Source organism: Ursus arctos, unplaced genomic scaffold, assembly GCF_023065955.2.
Source record: "Ursus arctos isolate Adak ecotype North America unplaced genomic scaffold, UrsArc2.0 scaffold_19, whole genome shotgun sequence".
Classification (NCBI taxonomy): domain Eukaryota; kingdom Metazoa; phylum Chordata; class Mammalia; order Carnivora; family Ursidae; genus Ursus; species Ursus arctos.
Genome location: NW_026622863.1, coordinates 21,085,055 through 21,103,818, shown reverse-complemented (window position 1 = coordinate 21,103,818; position 18,764 = coordinate 21,085,055). Strand labels below are relative to the sequence as shown.

The 18,764-nt window shown below is 50.9% G+C and overlaps 1 long non-coding RNA gene across 1 annotated transcript in view; it reads left to right on the top strand.

The window, feature by feature from the left end:
• Positions 1 to 17,940, top strand: part of LOC113252323 (uncharacterized) — an 86,493-nt gene extending 68,553 nt beyond the window's left edge. Inside the window, exons 2-3 of the long non-coding RNA XR_003314831.4 lie at positions 1,529 to 1,633; positions 15,048 to 17,940. This is a non-coding gene — a long non-coding RNA (uncharacterized LOC113252323). The remainder of the gene's footprint in view (positions 1 to 1,528; positions 1,634 to 15,047) is intronic.
• The last annotated feature ends 824 nt before the right edge of the window (positions 17,941 to 18,764 follow it).

Below are 18,764 nucleotides of genomic sequence, written 5' to 3'. Positions count from 1 at the left end.
GTGGCAAATTGACCGTGTCTGTTGAAACACATTTGGTCCCTGCCTTCATGGGGCTTCCTGTCCTGGGAGGAGAGGGCAAGTGGGAGACAAAGAGGCAGGTGATTGCAATGCATCCCGAAGGCTCTGATGGGAGGAGATCAGCCCGGAAGCTGGGGCTCTGGGGCGGCATTCAACAGCAAGGATCTGCCGCAGCACGGCCTGGAGAGAGAGAAGGGGTTGTTGCTAAGACAGGCGTTGAGAGGCGGACGAATAGCGAGCCGTACAGCAGGACAGCAAGTCCCACACCTGCTGATTCTGCCCACGCCCTCCCCGTGAGGCACCCACCTGCCTTCTGGCGTCGGTGGTGCTGGTTAAAACAACCAGCAGTAGCCTGCGGTGGACATCAGCTGTCCTGTGGAGAAACGTTTCCCTGTGTACTGATGCTTTGGACCCTGTTTCTGTTGTTTTTACAGAAGTAGGGGGTAGGCATAAAAAACTCCAATTTTAAGGTGAGAAGAAACCATGTTCAAAGTGCTAACCTGTGGTGCCCAACATCACGGGTAGTGAGTTACCTCTGAACCCTGATGGATTTACTCAAAGACTTTGTGGGGCGCCTGGGTGGCACAGTGGGTTTGGTGTCCCATTCTGGGTTTCAGCTCAGGTCCTGATCTCAGGGTCTTGACCTGAGACCCGGGTCAGGCTCCGTGCTCGGGGGACGCGGGGGGCGGGGCGTCTGCTTGAGACGCTCTCTCCCACCCCCCTGTGCACGCGGGTGCTCTCTCTCTCTCAAATAAATCTTTAAAAACAAACCAAAAAGCAAAGCGACAGTGTGTGCCACTACATCAAATAGCATCATGTACTTCTAGGATGAGAGGAGACTCAGGCTCCCATTACTCATGCCTTCCGAGTGCCGGCCTGGGGACGGGGGACCAGACAGCTGGGGCAGAGCTAGGACCTGGGCCATCGGGGAGCAGCCCACTGCCCTCTCACGCTACCTTCCTTTTGCCAACATGTATCCAGGGCTCGCCCAAGCAGAGCAAAGCACAGCTTTAAAGCAATTACTTGGTGATCAGGAGAGGCTAGGGGTTCTGTTTGCTTATTTGTGTGAACCTAAAATGCCTGCTTTCTTAATTAAGCCTTAACTGTGGGTTTTGCCTCAAGCTTTTCATTTTTCCCTCGTTAACAGGTTTCAGCTTTCCTCCCTCACTGCAGGCCCTGGGCTTTGCCCAGTGGCTTTCTCTTCCTCCTAAGAAGCATCTGCTCCTACCCCACCACAGAGGATACCTCCCTTTTTATCCCCACTCCCCAGCTGCTTTTAACTTCATAATTACAGCCACAAGCAATATATAATCGTTGGTGAGTCAGGAGCAAGGGAGGTAGGGGGTTCTTTCCCCGGAGCGCATGCCTCCCTTCCGTCTCCCACCCAGAGCGCGTCTCCAGGTGCCTGCAAGGGGACGGCGGCCTTCCCTGAGCCACAGTCCGAGCGGGCCGCTCCTGGTCTGGCTCTCCTGGCCCGCTGACCTTGTGCTTTCTGCTCCTACATCTCCAGGGACTGGCAAAGCATCCCGTACACAGAAGATGCTTGATAAATGCCTCTTGAACAAATGAACACATGAAAGAACGAATGAACAAATAAGCTAGATCTGGTATTCAGGTGAGTGCAAGGGTCTGGGGTGGGGACTTGTCAACTGTCTTCTCACACAAGGTTAGCAATGGCTTTTCACATATGGAGATGTTTAATGGCCGTGTAGTAGCTCATTATGTTTTTGTTGGAATATCTACCCAACCGCCTCGGGCTGCACATAATTTATGCATCACTTCCTTCACAGTCTTGATAGTCATTTAACCCTGCTTGCTGGGACTACTTTAAAAATTCGGTTCTGTCCTTAGCTTACCTCTCATAGTTAATTAGCAACTTCTTAGTTGGCCCGGGTGACTTTATTTGTTCATTCACTCACTCATTCACTCAACTCCTGAGCTCCCTAATGGAGAGACAGTGCTGAGGTAGCCAAGCACGGATCCTCGCCTCCTGGAGCCTAGTAAAGTAGTGGGGGTGGGGGGAAGCCAGCAACTAGGCACACCGTGATGGGGGGGGGGGGGCGGTTTCCTACGGAAACAGTGGAGGCACCTAAAATGGACGTCTCATCGGAAATGGCTTTCCAGAGCAAGGGGCCCCTGAGCTGGAGGATGCATGATGCAGGTTAGTCAACAAACGGAAGGGAAAGAAAATGTCTGGGTTATCTGTTAGTTAAACTGCATAACTGTCTGCCCCAAAACCTAGTGGCTTGATGCAGCCATCATGTCGCTCTGTCTCCCTGTTCTGGGAGTCTGAAGTTTGGACAGGTTTTGGGGATTTTTCGCCCCGAGGTGCTGATGTATTTGTGGTGCTGAAGTCATTTGATAACCTTCAGCTGGAAGGTAGTCTGGTCTGGTGGGTACAACAGGGTTTTCCTCACATGCCTAGTGCCTTGGTGGGGCCAGCCGGGGGCCAGCCTCTCTCTAGAGTCTCAAGGACTCTCCAGGTGTCCCTCTTGGGTCCCCCTTGCAAGGCAGTCGGGTTTCTTATATGCACCTCAGGGCTCCAAGAGCAAGGAGGTGGCAGTCGCCAGTCTCGTAAAGTCTGGGGCCACAAGCTGGCAGGGTGTCACCGCCCCTGAGCCCCATTGCTCAAGGCAGGCACAAGGGCTCCGCAGACACAGTGGGAGAGCACAGAACCCCCGCCCCCCAGCCCTTGCTGAGGAAGAAGCGCCAGAGCACCTGGGACCATCTTGCATCTGTCTTGGAGAGTCGGAAAGCAGCTTCCAGGCCGAGGGAGCCTGACCAAGCGGGAAAGTGCGCACAAGCCTCTCGCTGGGCCTGAGAACGCTGGAGCCGTGGTTGCGGACGGGGCTCATGTACAGGCAGAAGTCCGGCACAGCACCTTGTTGCTGCGTGTCCCCGAGTCCGGACTTGATCCTGGGACAGTGCGAAGGCACTGAAGGATTGGGAGCAGAGCGTGACATCAGATGGAGAAAAATCTCTTTGGTGGTTGACTGGTAACATGGGGAAAAATTTGCAGAGGGTCTGGCTGGAGCCACAGACGCTGGCATGAAGGTCTGAAATAACTCCGGTGAGAGGTGTTGAGGTCCCCAAAAAGGTGAGGGGTGGCAGGGCAGCCAGACAGCTGAGGGGCGGGCACAGGAGGACCTGTCCCTCCGCCACCGTGCTCCCGCCTGTCCCGCTCCCCTCCCCTGTGGGATCGACAACCCCGCGCTTCACCACCACGCAGTGTGGACGCCGGCCCTGTGCACACTCAGTTGCACGAACAGCTGTGTCTCCATCCCAGCGTTTCCAACAAGCGCCAGTCTGCTTCTCTTTGGTGAAAAATGGGGACAATAATACTACACGTGACAGATATTTAACTGTCTCCGAAGCTGTGACCTCAATAGCAGCTGGGAGGAAATGATAAAGTGGTGACAAGGACGGAAATCAGATTTCTGTTGGAGAAGTTGATAAAACATTTCATTTCTCTAAACAAAGAGTTTGAGATTGAACGGATTGATTTGAAGCCTCCAGGGGCCCATTTTGGAGTCCTCAAGTCCAGAACTGGGAGGCTTGAGGGTTTCCTTGTCCCCAGTTTGTCCACTATATTCTTGAGCGATAAGCGAGGAGACTCACAGAACCTCGAGTTTATAGCATGTGTGCTTGGATTTGAAACCCTCCACTCCCCTCTGCTCCCCAGCGGAGCCGGTCACCCTCTGAGCTTCATCCTATTTTTAAAATGAGCATAAGTAATCTCCAGGTCATACAGCTGGCATGAGCATCAAGAGCTGATGCAGGTGAACACCTGACAAGTGCTGCCTAATTGACCCTCAGGAACATTCTGCATGTTCAGTTAGGTCCAAGCCAGTTGAACCGTGAGGGAATGGGACTCCTGGTGGAGAAGCAGCTTCTCCAAGATCCTCTCCAAGATGTTCTGCCACAGTGACATGACTGAGACTGTCTGGCTCTCTAATGACACTCAGTGGGTACCACATGGAAGCAGGTGTGAACTCATTTCAGTAACTTTCTTGAAAATGGTTAAAACAAGAATGTGTGGTAGTGAGTTCCCCACCATCAGAAGTGTTCAAGCAGAGGCTGGAGTCACATGGTCAGAATCCTAGTTGGAAGAACTTTGGACTTTTGCGTGGGATCAGAACAGAGGACTTCTAAGGTACAGCATGGCTCTGAGAGTCTACGGAGCCGTAAAGTGTTTCAGGAACAAATACTGAACTAACCACCAGGGGTTATTATAGTTATTCGTGGCCAGCCTTTCAACTTCCACTTGGTGGTGTAGTGGCAGGAGGAAGTGGCCCTCTGAGGGGGTGGTTGGCTAGCTGGGTTCCCCAGAACACCTTGGACCACAACAAGTGGAATCCCGTTACCCTGCATACTAGCCAGCTTCTGCGGCTGCATTAGGGCCTCAGTGACTGAGGCTGGGGCTCTCCTTCAGCAGGGAAACCCCAGGAGGCCTAATCTATCCTGCTGTGGGGAGGGAGTGACAGAAACTAACTCTGCTCTAAGTGAACGGGCTGGACCCCAGGGCTAACGACACGGCACATGGAAGTGTGTTGGATTTTGAGTGTCTTTCTCTCCTGTGTCTCATCTCTACCCCTGCTCCCACTTAACACCAGTTTGCCTCACTTTAAGTGCTTGGCCATCTCCTTCAGGGGTCAGAAAACTTGTTCTTAAAGAACCAGATAAATATTTTACAGCTTTGCAAGCTATACAGTCTTTGCCACACCTACTCCGTGGCTGTTATGCAAAAACAGCCTTAGACAACATGCAAAAAAAGGGGTATGGCTGCATTATAAATACAATAGACAATATGTAAATACGTGGGTGTAGATACAGTTTTATTGAGGGAAGAGGCTCCAGGCTGGATTTGACCTACAGGTGTTAGTTTGAGGACTCTTCATTTCTCTTGGCTCTTCCTCAAGGAAAGTCCATCTCTTACACTAAGGCCAGGTGCTGTGAATGTTACCGACTTGCTCCTCAGAATTTGGTGTGTGAAACCACGTCATCCTCACTCTAACTGAGTCTGAGGGGATTGTTGGAAATGCAGAAGCTCAGCACCTCCTTCTCTTCTCCCCCAAAACCTCTCCCCCCATCAGAATCTGCATTTTAAACAGAATTTTCCAAATGATTCACATATACATTCAAGTTTGAAAAGTACCGTGTTTTAAGAGAGCAGTCTTGGAATAGTGATGAATACTTGTACACTTGGGTTCAAGTCTGTGTGTGTTGCTCTTGTGCTTATGCTGATTGTAGAGTTGAGAGAAAATACTACAGAAGTTTAGACTCTGCAGAGAATCTGCATAGAGGGTAATTGTAAAACCAATTTTGGCAACTGTTGTGATGATGGCTAGTCTTCACACAGTCTGTGGCATTTTCTAAACTGATCTAACAAAACTTCATGAAATTCTCACAAACCTCTCTGTATGAAAGGTCACAGATCGTCATGCGGTGGCCCTGGAGTTGTACAGTGCACTGCCTGAGCAGCTGTCCATAGCAGCCCTGCCTGTCTCAGGTTTTCTGATGTGCAAACTGAGGCTAAAAGCAAACACACGTCAAAATCACTAACCAAGGAAACACAAATCCAAACCACAATGAGATATCACCTTAGACCTGTCAGAATGGATAGAATCCAAAAGACAAGTGTTGGCAAGGATGTGGATAAAAAGGAACCCCTGTGAGTGTGGGGTATGTGTATATTGTATAATATATATGATGTATTAATACATATAATTCCTTATATATAATGGAATATTATTCAGCCATGAAAAGGATGAGACCTTTGCCATTTACAACAACACGGGTGGACTTAGAGGGTATTATGCTAAGTGAGAAGAATCAGAGAAAGGCAAATACCATAGGATTTCACTTATATGTGGAATCTGAAGAAGACGAAAAGCAGAACAACCCATAAATAGGGAAAACAGAGAGTTGCCAGAGGGGAGGGGGTTGGGGAAAAATGGGTGGAGGGGAGTGGAAGATGCGGGCTTTCAGCTCTGGAATGAGTAAGTCCTGGGGACAAACAGTACAGCATATGGAACAGAGCTGCCACTATTAGTGCCGTGTGATGGCAGTGGTGAGCACAGCCTAACGCACGGAGATGCTGAATCCCTGTGTCCTACACCTAAAACCAATGCCACCTTGTGTGGTAACTACAACTTTAAAAAGACCCCGAGGCCAGAAGCTTTTGAGAAGAGGGAAGCACCAAGGCCTGTTCTGAAGCATGGTCTTGAGCCTCTAGAAGGGAGGGAAGAGGAAAACAGCATTTAGATGCCATTCGCCACGTCGCGAGCATTTTGGCCTTTTGAGCCTCAGGATCCTGTGACAGGGACAGGGATTGCTGTTACTCCCATCTTGGGCTTCAGGAGGTGAAGCTGAGGAGTCTGGGTTCACGCCCAGGTAGGCCTGATTCCACAGTCTGCTCTGCCCTTCATCTCGTCCCCAGATAGGTTGTCCTCTCGAGCTTCCCCAGGTGTGCTCCCCACTTGCTCACTCTGTGCTGGCGGGAAAGTTAAATGGTGAATGGCCTTCTGGTGCCCCGGGTTGGGGCAATTTTTTTTATCTCTTTGACCTGATAGTTGCCTTGGAGAGGTGTCTCCATAGAACAGAGACGGGGCCTTTGGAGTCAGGTGCGTGGGACTCTGGACTCACTCACCTCACTGAGGAGCGAGTGACCCCAGATGACGGGCTGCTTCTTTTTGAACCAGCTTTGTCTCTGGAGCACGAAGCCATTGTACGTGAAAGGCCTCAGGCACGTTGCGAGTGTTCAGTGGATGTGGGCGGTTTCTCTCTTCCTTCTCTGGATGCTGGCCACGCTTGCAATCTCGTGTCTCCCTCAGGAACAAGCAGAATCCCGTGGCATTTAGAGACCACCACTAAGTCCTATTTCTGTCCATGTCGTGCTCAGCCTGTTATACCACTGGTCTAAGAAAATCTGTGTTTCATTGCTTTTCATCTTTAGAAGATGAAGGGTGGTCTCCCCAGATCAGACAAGGAGCAAGCCAAGTCTCCCGTGTCTGAGCCTGGGCTGGCCGGCCCTTCTGGGAGAGATTAGGCAGTTGGGGGAACAGTAGGTGACTGGGAGCTCGGGTCCCTGGGCTGAGGGCCCGGCACCACATGCTGTGTGAGGGCAGATAGCTCGCTGCTCTTCTGGAAGCCTCAACCCTAAAAGCAGCCCAGAGGAGGAACAGCTAGAAACAGGGACGAGGCTCTAGGCCTGGTTTATCCCCACTTACCACCTGCCTGGGCCTGTGCTGGTCCTATCACATGGTGTACCCACTGACAGTCACCACAAACCTGAACTCATCCCAATTCACAGATGTCAAAACCGAACTACAGATGTTCCAGCATGTACGTGAGGTCCCATAGTGGCTCATCGGGGAGCCTTTCTCATTAGGAAAGGCCATGCAGCCTTGGGATTTGCAGATGGGGCTAGATGGTGAGGGGGTGGCTACTCGAGCATTTCGGTCACCATGCCATCATCATGTGGGTGCCGCTGACCCATGCCTGACTCGTGTGGCAAAGCCCTTGTCTGACACCTGGACTGTTTGCTTGCGGTGTCACTGAGACTCCTGCCAAAGATGAGGTCATAACAGCTCTGAGTGACAATACCATTGTTCAGGGTATTTGAAGCCCTTCATGTTCCTTCCAAAGCTCACTGGTGTTTTATGCTATTAAAATATATTGTTGATTAATATTTGAGCATCCAAGCATACATCGCCTGTGTTCACCAATCCTGTGTTTCTTCTCCATTTCCATTCCCTGCTACTCTCCAGGCTCCCTTTGGATTTCTTTTTACCTGCCCTTAGTCCTTCCCCATCTGGTCCCCATACCACCAATTAAAACTGACCCCAGGAGCTGCACGCGGTCTGTATAAACATCAAGACCTGTTTGGAGGAGACGAAACAATTCCCAGCCTGTCTCCTCCAGGCCTTACCCTCACCGATTCTGATTACACTCTGGAGGGTCCCTCCTGAGATAACCTTCTCTAAGGCTCATGCTCTGCTTTTCCTTGCTTTGTATTCTGTCCACGCGGGGGTCTATTGGAACCGCTCCTTGCTATTTCACAAGGCTTCTTGCTTGGCAGGTCCGCTGAGAGAAGCCGCTGCCGGAGCTGGGGGCGTCCTTCTCAGACCTCTCCTTAGGTTAAATTTCATTTTGGTCACAGGAGTCAGGAGCCTCAGCTCCGGAATTCCTCCCTAAGTAACCTCAGGCAAGTCTCTTAACCTCACTGACCCTCTGGTTTTTGTCTGTAAAGATGGGGGTGATAACAGTACCTACCTTCAGGGAATTATGAGGATTGGCTAAAATGGTGATTTTTAAATGCAATGCATCCCAAAAGCTTTAGCCCAGCAATTTTAAGCTTTAATAACTTCAGAGGCATAAATGCTGTAAACTTACAAAACACATTATTTGAAAGTTGAAGTATTTCCATTTTTAAAAGTATTTTATGAATTTATACATTTTTAACTTTAATTTTTGTTTTGGTCAATATTTGTCGTGTTCAGCCAGAGGGGCTGGAAAGAAAAAGAAATTTAAAGACTTATTTTGAAAAATACACAGAAGCGCATAAATGCAAAAGAAATTTAGACAAACTTTCAGGTGAGTTTTTATGTATTGATAGAATTCGTATCTGAAGTTATTAAAGCTTCTATGGTACTAAGGCCATGCTGCACAGAGAGAGGCTCTCCTTTTATTATTTCTACATAGTCCTTATTCTCCCCATCATCATTTGGTCAAAGCAGTTGTAAGGGAAATCCTCTGATATTCATTATGGGAGGCCAAAAACTCATGCCCTGTTTCTGTCACCCCTTCAGTGCTTGTCTGATGTCAGAGGCCTCCCTGCCTGCATTCCACCCCACCCCCCCACCCCCATGGAGGTTGCTATCATGGGCGTGCATCCCTTGCCAAGTTTCTTGTCTTCAGTCCCAACTGGCTCCCCACCCAAGCTCAGGTGAAACATGCTGGGCCTCAGACTGGCAGGAAATGGGGTGAGAGCAGCGTTGCAGAAAACTTGTGTCCATAGTCCGCTGTGAACCTAAAGGTCCATTGATTCCATCCATTTCCTTCCCCTAAACCCCACTCTGCCCTTGACCCTACTTACTACTTAGAGGACACTTCCTCTTGACTGATGCTGTCACTTCTTTCTTAACGCCTCTATGTCCCCAGCACAGTCTCTGCCCATCCTTTCACACCTACTTATTCTCACTCTGTGTTCTGGAACCTCCGCTCCCAAGGTCGAGTCCCCCTCAAAGCATTAACATCTCCATGGGAACCCTGATCCTCATGATCCCCTGATGGAATATTCCTCTCCCTCAAAGACCTCCACTCGGCAGGAAATCTCACAAGTCCCAGAATTTTGTGTCCCCAGAATATCAGGGTTGAAAGATAGAAGAAGCTTAGGGGAATTTTTCTGCCTGTAGCAACTGAGTTTGTCATTAGCTCATCTCCGTGAAACAGGTGGGAAATGAATGATAGAGCAGTCTGAATCTTCCAGAAGAAGTCCAGGTGGTGTTATACCTGGGCTTACCAGGATGGAGGCGCTGGCAGGGCTGTCTGGGAGGCTGTGTAGCATGGGTGGAGAAGGGACAAGGATGGAGCCCAGGAGAAAAACCAGATGTGCTTGCCTGGCAAAGATTCTGGAAGGATAGTGTCTGGGGTCACAGATGCCAAAAGGTGACAGAGATACAGTCAAGGGGCAAAGAGTGGTTGATGCTGGACAGAGGTCAGAAGGGACTGATGGAGGTGGCTCCGAGGAGACCATGGGAACCCTGGAGGGAGCAGTTTCAAGGGGAATGAGGGTGATGGCAGAACATCAGGGAGTGAGAAAGTAGGATGGTGACCACGGCCAACCACTGCAGCAAGATGGGTCACAGCAGAGGCTAGTAAAGCAGCCTGGATGTGAAGGTGTTGGTGAGATGGGGACGTTTTGGAGCTGTGGATGCCAGAAGGGATGAGAGGAACAGTAGTTTGTGGTGGTTTGGCTCCACCACCTTTGAAGTTTTGTTGGAAGCCATGACAGACCCACTCCTCTGCAAACTTGACCCACATGCAGATGCTACAGCTCATGGGACAGAGTTCACAGATCCTCCGAAGCCTACCCGGGACCCCCTCGTCCCCTCACCCCCCCATCCTGGAAGCCAAAGGGGTCAGGGCAGGTGCTAAGGAGCCCTCCCCTCCTCTGCATATACAACACCCTCCACCCTCTCTTTTCACAAGGACCGTCCCCAATTTACAAGTAGGTAAACTAAGTCACAGGGCCTACATTATGGGTTGCTCTGCTTCACTCCCTTCAGCAGAGGCAGGAAGGCAACCCAGGCTTTGTGAGTTGTCTGGTCTAATTAGCCTCTAATTGAGTTTCCTCTCCTTCCTCTCAGGCGTCACGGTGACATTAAATTACAGGATTCAAACATATAATTTCCTAAACTTAAATGTGATTTATCTTAATAGGACTTCGTACCAGGTCACTTTATCATGCACAGTGTCAGAGACCAGATCTATTATTCACGGGGACTATTACTGAATTGGAGAATCTGGAGCTAGGAGTGACCTTGAGAGGTCAGCTGGTGCTCAACTCATCCGCCCCAACTCTCTGCAGCCACTCACCCCTGCCGGCTGCCTGCGCTTGGACAGCTGGGCTTCAATGTGGGTGTAAAGGAGAAGCCCAACATTCACAAGCCCCATATCATGCTTTGGGTCTAGCTTAAAGCCCTATTGCTGTAGGAACTATGAGTTAAGGCTAACCTTGGACAAGTGTGCTGGTTTTACCTCCGATTGCCTCGATTCCGGCTTGGCCAATAATCAAGCCGGGCTATTCTTTAGAAAAATGCTTTGGAGTTAGAGTATATTTGAGCAGGAAGACAGTGAGTATATTATATCATTCATTAATTCATCAGTTCATTTATTCAGTCATTTAGTAGTTTATAGGGGCCCAAACTTGCTGTACAGATGAAGAAAAGCCCTGAGGAAAGGGACTTGCCCAAGGTCATGCTGGCCCACACATAGTAGCAGAGCTTGGGTTCCAACCCAGACCTTCTCAGGACCAGGTCTTGCCCTCCCACCAGCTGTCCACCAGCTGACATGGGCTCTTTGACGGTGGCAGCTTGTGTGTGTGGAGGGGGTGGCTGGCTGATGTGTATCTCCATGATGAATGGACTTCCAGTTGGCAACTTGATCTTCAGCCGTTGCAACTTTAGGAAGACTGAGGGGGATCGAAAGAATATATTTTGCTAATGAAAGACTGCTTTGGAAATCCGATACACCACTCTGTCAGCTTCATGAGTCAGGGGAGGAGGGATGAAAAGATCTGTTGTGAGCAAGCCCACCGTTGACAAGTTGATCTACACGTGTGCAAGCTGCGCGGTCCCTCCGCGCCAACCAGAGTCCCCATATGTGCTGAAGAAATCCACGTGCGAAGATGTGGAGCTAGCATGGCGGCTACGGCTTGGGGGCCATGGCACTGGAGTGGAAACCCCGGATGCCAGCGTGACCACTTGATACCGGTGCGACTTGGCCAGGCAGAGGCTTCCACACTTGCTGTCTCGGTTTCCGGTTCTGTAGAGTAGCAGGTGGTTAGACTTAACCCATCAGGTCGTTGTGAGGATAAAAGGAAATTAAATATGAAAATGCTGAGTGTGGGACCGGGCAAAGGCACTGTGAAGCCTCTGTAATGCCAGCTTTTATGAAACATGCTGTACTTTTCCCAAATCCCAAATGGATAGAGCTGGTTATACTGGGCACCATGGTCCAGGGGCAGCATTTGCTTTGCTGTTTGGTGCTCACAGACATGTGCTCCTGAGCAGCAGTGGGAGTCAGAGTAGAGACCATGCACCTGGGCTTCCAGACAGCTCCTTCCTCCTGCAACACAGCTTACTAGCTCATAAAATGAGGGAGGCAAACCCCTTTGCTTTATTTTTCCTCTTGTGAGTCACGAGCTGTGTGGATAGTAGGGATATGGAAGTTCCCTTAGACCCGGGCATTAAGCTCATCTTCCACCTGGGACACACACGTGAGCAAACTGCTGGGAGCAGAGGGGGTGGGGGGGACCAGGGGCTGAAGGGCACCTGTTTGAGGGCAGGTCTGTGGGTTCTGGTTGGGGTGGGGTGCTTCAGAGAGGAGGTAACATTTGAACTGATCCTTGAAGGATGAGGAGGAAGTTCTGAGTTTTTAATTCAGTTTGACAAAGATGGGAAAATCCCTGGGGAAATGGCATGGATGGTGGCTCAGACGTCAGCAGGATCATGGCAGGCTCAGTGAGAGGGACTCAAAGGTGTGTGTGTGCGCACATAGCTTGGTTAAAGCAGCAAGATGAGGAGGAAGCCGGGACGGGGCTGGGGAGAGGTGGCCTTGAGCATGTGATGGGCTTGGCGTTTACTGCCTCACGTCAACAAGTCACTGCAGAAGAGGCAGCTCGCTAATCCACTCTGGGGTCTGGAGGGCTTCCGGGGTGTGTGATGTTTAAGCTGGGAGCTCAAGGCCTGGGGAATGTCTGACCCATGTGGGGAGAATAACAAGGACAGAATCCCAGGGATTGCAGGAGGTAGGGGGAGGACAGAGGAGGGACAGACAGCCTTGTCTCTTCCAGTGGTGAGTTGAGGGTGAGGCTTGAACTGGGGAGTGGTAGGAGATAATATGTAGGCAGAAGTTGGGCCAAACCCCTCCGTGCCATAAGCCCTGCAGTGGCTAGGGTACAAGGCTGGTCACAGGCAGGGGGCTGATGTGATGGGGAATCCTGCCCGAAGGCCCCTGCCCCAGCCGCCGCGCTGCCTGAGCTCAGGGCCTGAGGTCCCCCTGCTCATCCCAGCAGTGCTTTGCTATTTGGTTGATTGGCCCTTGGCTGTGCACTCTGTTTACCTGGGCACAGAGGATGCCAGACGTTGCTTAGAGTTCTAAGTGCTGGTGGACAACCCCCCCCCCCCACCTTGCTGGGCCTAATGCAGATTTGTGGCTCATTCCACGGAATTCATTCTGCACTACAAGACTATGATATTACCCAATGTTTATGGATGGCTGAGTCTAAAATATCCATTCTAAAGCCCACTGAAGGATGAAATTCCTTGTTACTTTCATAGATTCTCTTGTCTTATTTTTTCCCCCTGTGGAGGAACATAAAGCATTTGTATTTTTAGCTCAAGCCTGGTCATTTTTCTAATCACACCTGCCTTAGAAGGAAGGGCATTTGGGAGAGTGGGGAGGTGGGTGGTTTGATGAAGACAGTCTCAGCCTGGAAGGGGTCCTCAAAAGCAACCCCCTCCCAGCCACAGGCTCAATTTGTCGTATTTCAGCCACATCTAGAAGCTGAGGGTTGCAGGGCAGAATGTCTCAGCAACTATCAAAAATATCGACTCTCCCCAGGGCCCAGGACTCAAATATTAGGCAGAGACTCCCATGCAGCCCAGCCTAGATGCCCACCCAAGAAGGAAATAGGGTTGGGGCTAAAGTCTCGAGTCCTTATCCTGCTCTCTCTCTCTTTCTCTCCATGGTCAGCACGTCTGAGTACTTGGGGATTTTGTACAATGTCCCAGTGCTCCCTGATTCCGGACTGAACTGCCTTTAACTCCACTAATGACACCTGTCACGCATACATCAGGACTCCCAGCTGCCCAGCAGGTCCTGCCTTCTTGTTTGCCAAACAAGCCCTTCCTGCTAGTCTCAGATAGAATTATCCACCTCCTGCCTTTGACCCCCAGCACGGCACCTGCCCCTCGTTCACACGCCCAAAGCTGCCATAGCCTTCTGTTTTAACAGCTTTGGGATCTCCCATGTGTGGTTTTACCTGCCACCCAAAATGCATGCTGAATAAACACATGAATGAATCAACTTGGGAATCTTTCCCTGAACAGCCCGGAGCCCCCGGCACTGTGCAGACTGCAACCCGCCCATCGTGATTGGCTCCCCTTGCCCACGTGTGCTTCCCTGTGTGGCACAGAGATTCACCGACGTCCTTTCAGTAATGCCATCAATAGTGATCCTGTACCCTGCTGGGTGTGGTGGGGTTCGGAATGATCAGCAGCAGGGTGGAGAGACCCAGTCCTCACACAGGCGTGTTGTGGGCTTCGGACCCAGGAAGGACAGAACCCTGGGTGTGACTCTGGAGCCAGAGCTGGAACGTTCAGGTTCTTTTGAGCTGGGTGGTTCTAGCAGACCTAGGTGTACCTGCTTTTTCTCTGGTTGCCTTCTGTTCCTTTGGTTGGGTGCTGAAGAGCCAGTGGAAGGCCGTTTGCTCTGGGCGGTGGGGTGCTGACCATAGGCAGCACCCTGCGTGTCTGCTCATGGAGCTTCACAGGTGTCCTGGAGGGATGGCCGCCTCCTCAGGGAGTCAGACCCACTTCCTGTTTCTTGTTCCCTCCCCCAGTGTCCAGAGAGCAGCCCAGTGCACCTGCGGATTGCTGGTCCTCCTGCAGCCTGCAGGCATCCTGGCTGACCATCCCTTGCTAGTGATGCAGATTTCAATCTGTCAGTTAACCTCCCGAGGCTTTTTGGCTTCTGCCTTACAGCGGGAATAATGCTGGTTTTGAGAATTTACTATAAAAGCCTAAGCACAGAGTAGGTGCTTTGCTCCGCCGTTGCTTTCCCTTTCCATTGCAGACCCCCCCAGAACTCCCCTGCTGCTCATGCAGCCCCTGCTGACGAGAGTACCAGCACTTACACAATGTCAGCCCTGGGCCATTCCCTTCACTACATTGCCTCCTCTGGCTCTGTTAAAATGCCCATTGCACAGATGAGGAAACCGAAGCTGGAAGCGGTAACGCTACTTGCCTAGGGTCCCTACTTGCCTAGGGTATCCAGCCTGCAGTTTGACCCCAGCGTGTTTGCTTCTGGACCCCTCCCTGTACCACCCAGGCCCTCCTCAGCCGGCTCCGAGGCAGGGGTGGTGGAGGCCTCTTTGTGCGTCTTCCAGTCTTGTAATCAGATGCTGTTATCAGCTGACAGGTGGTACCGGAAACTGGAAAGACACACAGTTGTAAATAACCATTGTAGGAGAAGGGACACTCGTTCTTGACCCCACCTCCTGACAGAAGTGCTTCTCTCCCCAGGATCACATGTCATCTGGTGGAATGTCTGCAGGGCCTTCAGCAAAAGGATCCCGTGCTCTTCCGAGGGAGATCCCGAGCTGTTCTGGATCAAAGTCCGGAAGGCCCTGCCTGCTTTTTCTGAAGACAGGACTCTGCGCGGGGTGCAGCTTCTACTCAGCGCCCACAAACACCAGGTGCGTTCCCACCTGCTCCCACTTCAGTTTCCCACAAAGGCTTTACAGATGAACAAGCGAACGCTCCGGGGGGTTAACGATTTTGCTCTGAGTCATGCAGAGAGTAGGTACAGGAGTCCAGATTCAAACTGCAGTCTGTCTGGACTCTAATCTAGGCTCGGCCATCTGGTTCCGGTGGGGTAACTTCTTAGGGGGGACACTGTGTGCCCCAGGGTTGAAGCCGTTGCTGTGGGCTAGGGATCGACGGTGGCCAGGGGGGCTTGCAAAACCCAGAGCAGGACCTCAACGGCAACACCCTGTAGGGATCACGCACAGGTGTCTGGGGCATGCTCTCCCTCTGTGTCTCAGCGAAGCCTCCCCGCCGCCCTGGGCAGGGGGTGCTGTCATGGCGCCCAGTTTACAGAGAAGGAGGTAGAGGCCAGCGTGGAATGAGAAAATCTGGTCAGTGAGTAATGGGTGGTGGGGCCCAGGTGAGGGGTCGGCATGGGGCGGGGTCCTGCGTGGTGTCCCGGCAGGGGGCAGGGCAAGGTAGACGCAGGAGGTGACTGCTGGCTGTGAGTAGCTGAGGCAGGGCAGAAGGGACCAGGAGCAGAGTGCACTTCGTGCAGAGGCCACAGTGAAAGGGAAGAAGGGAGAGCTGTATCTCCAGGGTGCCAGTTATCCCAGGCCTCGGTCTGGGGCACCGGGTGGGGCTGCCTTTGGAAGGAGGCAGAAGCTGTGTTCTCAGGAGGAGGCCGGGGTCAGGGCCTACCTGCAAAGACTGAAGTTTTAGGCCAGGCATGGACAAGGAGGGGAGTCACCCCTCTGCGAGAGGCCAGCTCTTCTTCTGTGGGCTGGGCTGAGCCTCTCTGTTGGGTCCTTCAGCCCAGCAGTGGGAGGGGTGGCGGGGCTGCGGCAACCGGCAGGCAGAGTGCCGCCCACCGTCTCTCTACTGAGAGATCGATTTCTACCCACTCCTGCAGAGCAGGTGGCTGCTGACTTCTTTATAAAAGCAGACCTCGCTTCACCGCTGGGCACTGCATGAACTGAAGCACCATTAGTGCTTCTAGGAAAGTGCCCCATGGGACAAGGGAAGGGGGAGGATGAGCTCGGCCTTCCCTTTCCCTATGGATGCATGGCTGAGCACTGCACCGATTTCCTGCTGTGAACAAGAAAGGCTCTGCCTGCCTTTTCATAAAGGGCTCTGGATTTTCCCAGCACATTATAGAATGACCCAGTGTCTCCGTCCTCAGGAGGAGAAGTGCACCCGAAATAAAAAGATTGGGGGTTAAATGAGAAGGAGAGAGACAGTGATGGAGAATCGAAGTGAGTGGCAGATCATTCCGGGGCCGGAGCTTTGCTGCCGCCCACGCCACAGCCAGTGGCTTAACAACAGGGTTTGACACACAATCCATTTCTGAGCCATTCAAGACACAGTCTTTGTCCTCGAATGCTATAAATAATTGCCCTGCGCCCACTCTGCATGTGGCCCTGCCATGGTCAGCAAGGGAGCTTGGCATTAGGTGAGCTGGGGTCTAGACGAGGGGCTCCGTGGAAGAGGTGGCATTGAACCTGTAAAAGGGCTTTCCCTTCCTCCAGGGCATGCCCTCTTGCCTGGTTCTGGCTCCCACCAATCACCACTCTAGGATTTTCCTCCTCTCACCTGACCACCTTTCTACTTCTTGAGTCTTGAATCTTTCTCTCTTTTCAAATCATTCACGGTACAACCTACAAAAGTGCTCAAGCACAGATAACCACTCCCGCAACATCTCAGCCTTGGACCCACCTGCTTCCCTTCGAGGCTCCTCTCTGATGCCTCCTTCACTTCTCGGTCAATGTTCGTGTAAGAACTAGCCACAATTATTTGTGCCATTGTATTCCATTTTATTCAGGTGTCATTGTTGCTTTTACCACCCCGACTCGATGGAAAGTGTTTTCCAAAAATACCAGGGACCTCCTATGTGTCACATCCTAATGACCCCTGACCTCTCATCCTGCTTGACAATATAAGATTCTGTTGACCATTACTTTCTGCTGCAGACCCCTTTCTCCTTTGAATTTGGTGCACCTCTCTCTTGTGGTCCTTCCACTTCTCTGCCCATCCCCTTGGGTGTCGATAATCTTCAAGATGTCTTCCTCATTCCTCATCTCGCCATCTATGTTCTGCTCGAGGAATCTCGTGAAGCCTCATGGCTTCATCCACCGTCTGCCTCCCCACTGATGACCCAAAAATCTTTCTCCTGAGCTCCTCATGGAACTTCACCATGATGGTTGCTGCAGAGAAGCAGGAGTAATGCTCTGGGTGAGCCAGGACTAGGGACTGTCAGGTTGGGTGTTGCAGGAAGATCGACTGATATGGGAATTAAATGAGTTGCTGTGAGTGTCGGCAAAACAATAGCCTTTTGATTCGGTTTAGATAGGAAACAATTAAATTAGAACCTTGTGGCCCTATAGTTCTCCTTGCCCACTTCCTAGCTTATCGTGGGAGCTTCGTAAATGTCAGCTGAGTGTATTGTTGATTAGTTAGTTATGCACATGGCTTTTTTCCCCTCTCCTGCTAGATGAAGGGATGAGAGCACAGCTCTTATTGTTTTCAGGTTTTGAAAAAGGTCGATGAGCAAAATATTACTTATTAAACGAGGAGCTGAATAAATGGATGAGATAATTAGCACAGAGGAACTGAGATCTTGGGATCTGCAAGTGTGTTCTGTTGGAACCTTAAAGTTATTTGGAAAAAAAAATCAGTTTAATACAGAACCCCGTTTGTTTCCAACAAAGTCAGGAACTATCTTGCAGCTAATTCGCAGAATTGGTGGAATCTAGTGATTCCCAGGTTCCTGAAGGTAGCAAAACCAGGGCTGAAAAGACAACATTGTGGCGGAAATGTCCCCAGGTTTAAAATTAAAAAAAAAAATTCTTTTTTTCATTGTGGTAAAATACATGTAAAGTGTACTATCTTAACCATTTTTAAATGTAAAGTTCACTGGATTCACTACATTCAAGCTGTGTCGCCATCACTGTCCTCCTTCTCCAGAAATGTTTTCATCTCGCCAGGCTGAAACTCTGTGCCCACTCAGAAACTTCCAGCGCTTCCTGCCCCCAGCCCCCGGCAACCCCGTCCAGCCTCTGTGTCTGTGAATCGGACTCCTCTAGGTAGCTCCCAGAAGGGGAACCAGGCAGGATTTGTCTTTTTATGATTGGCTTCTTTCACTGAGCATCATGGCCTCAGGATTTATCTCGGCTGTAGCCTGTGTCGGGATTTCCTTCCTTTTTAGGCTGATTAATATTCCATGATATGCGAATGCCCTGCACCCAGCAGTTCACTGAGGAGCTGCGAGCCAGAATTGGTTTGAGGCCCTCTCTTGTGTGCTAGATGGGAGTGCCATCTCTTAAAGGAGCTTTACGGGAGGGGAACCTGCAGGTGTAAAAGTAGCTTCCTCCCAAACACCACACCCCTCTTTATAGTCTTTATGTTCACTGATTTTATTTTCAATTCTTTCTCCCTTATGGTTCAGTAAAGTCTTCTCTCTTAATTATGCTAAAAGGAACAGAGGAAGAGATGGAT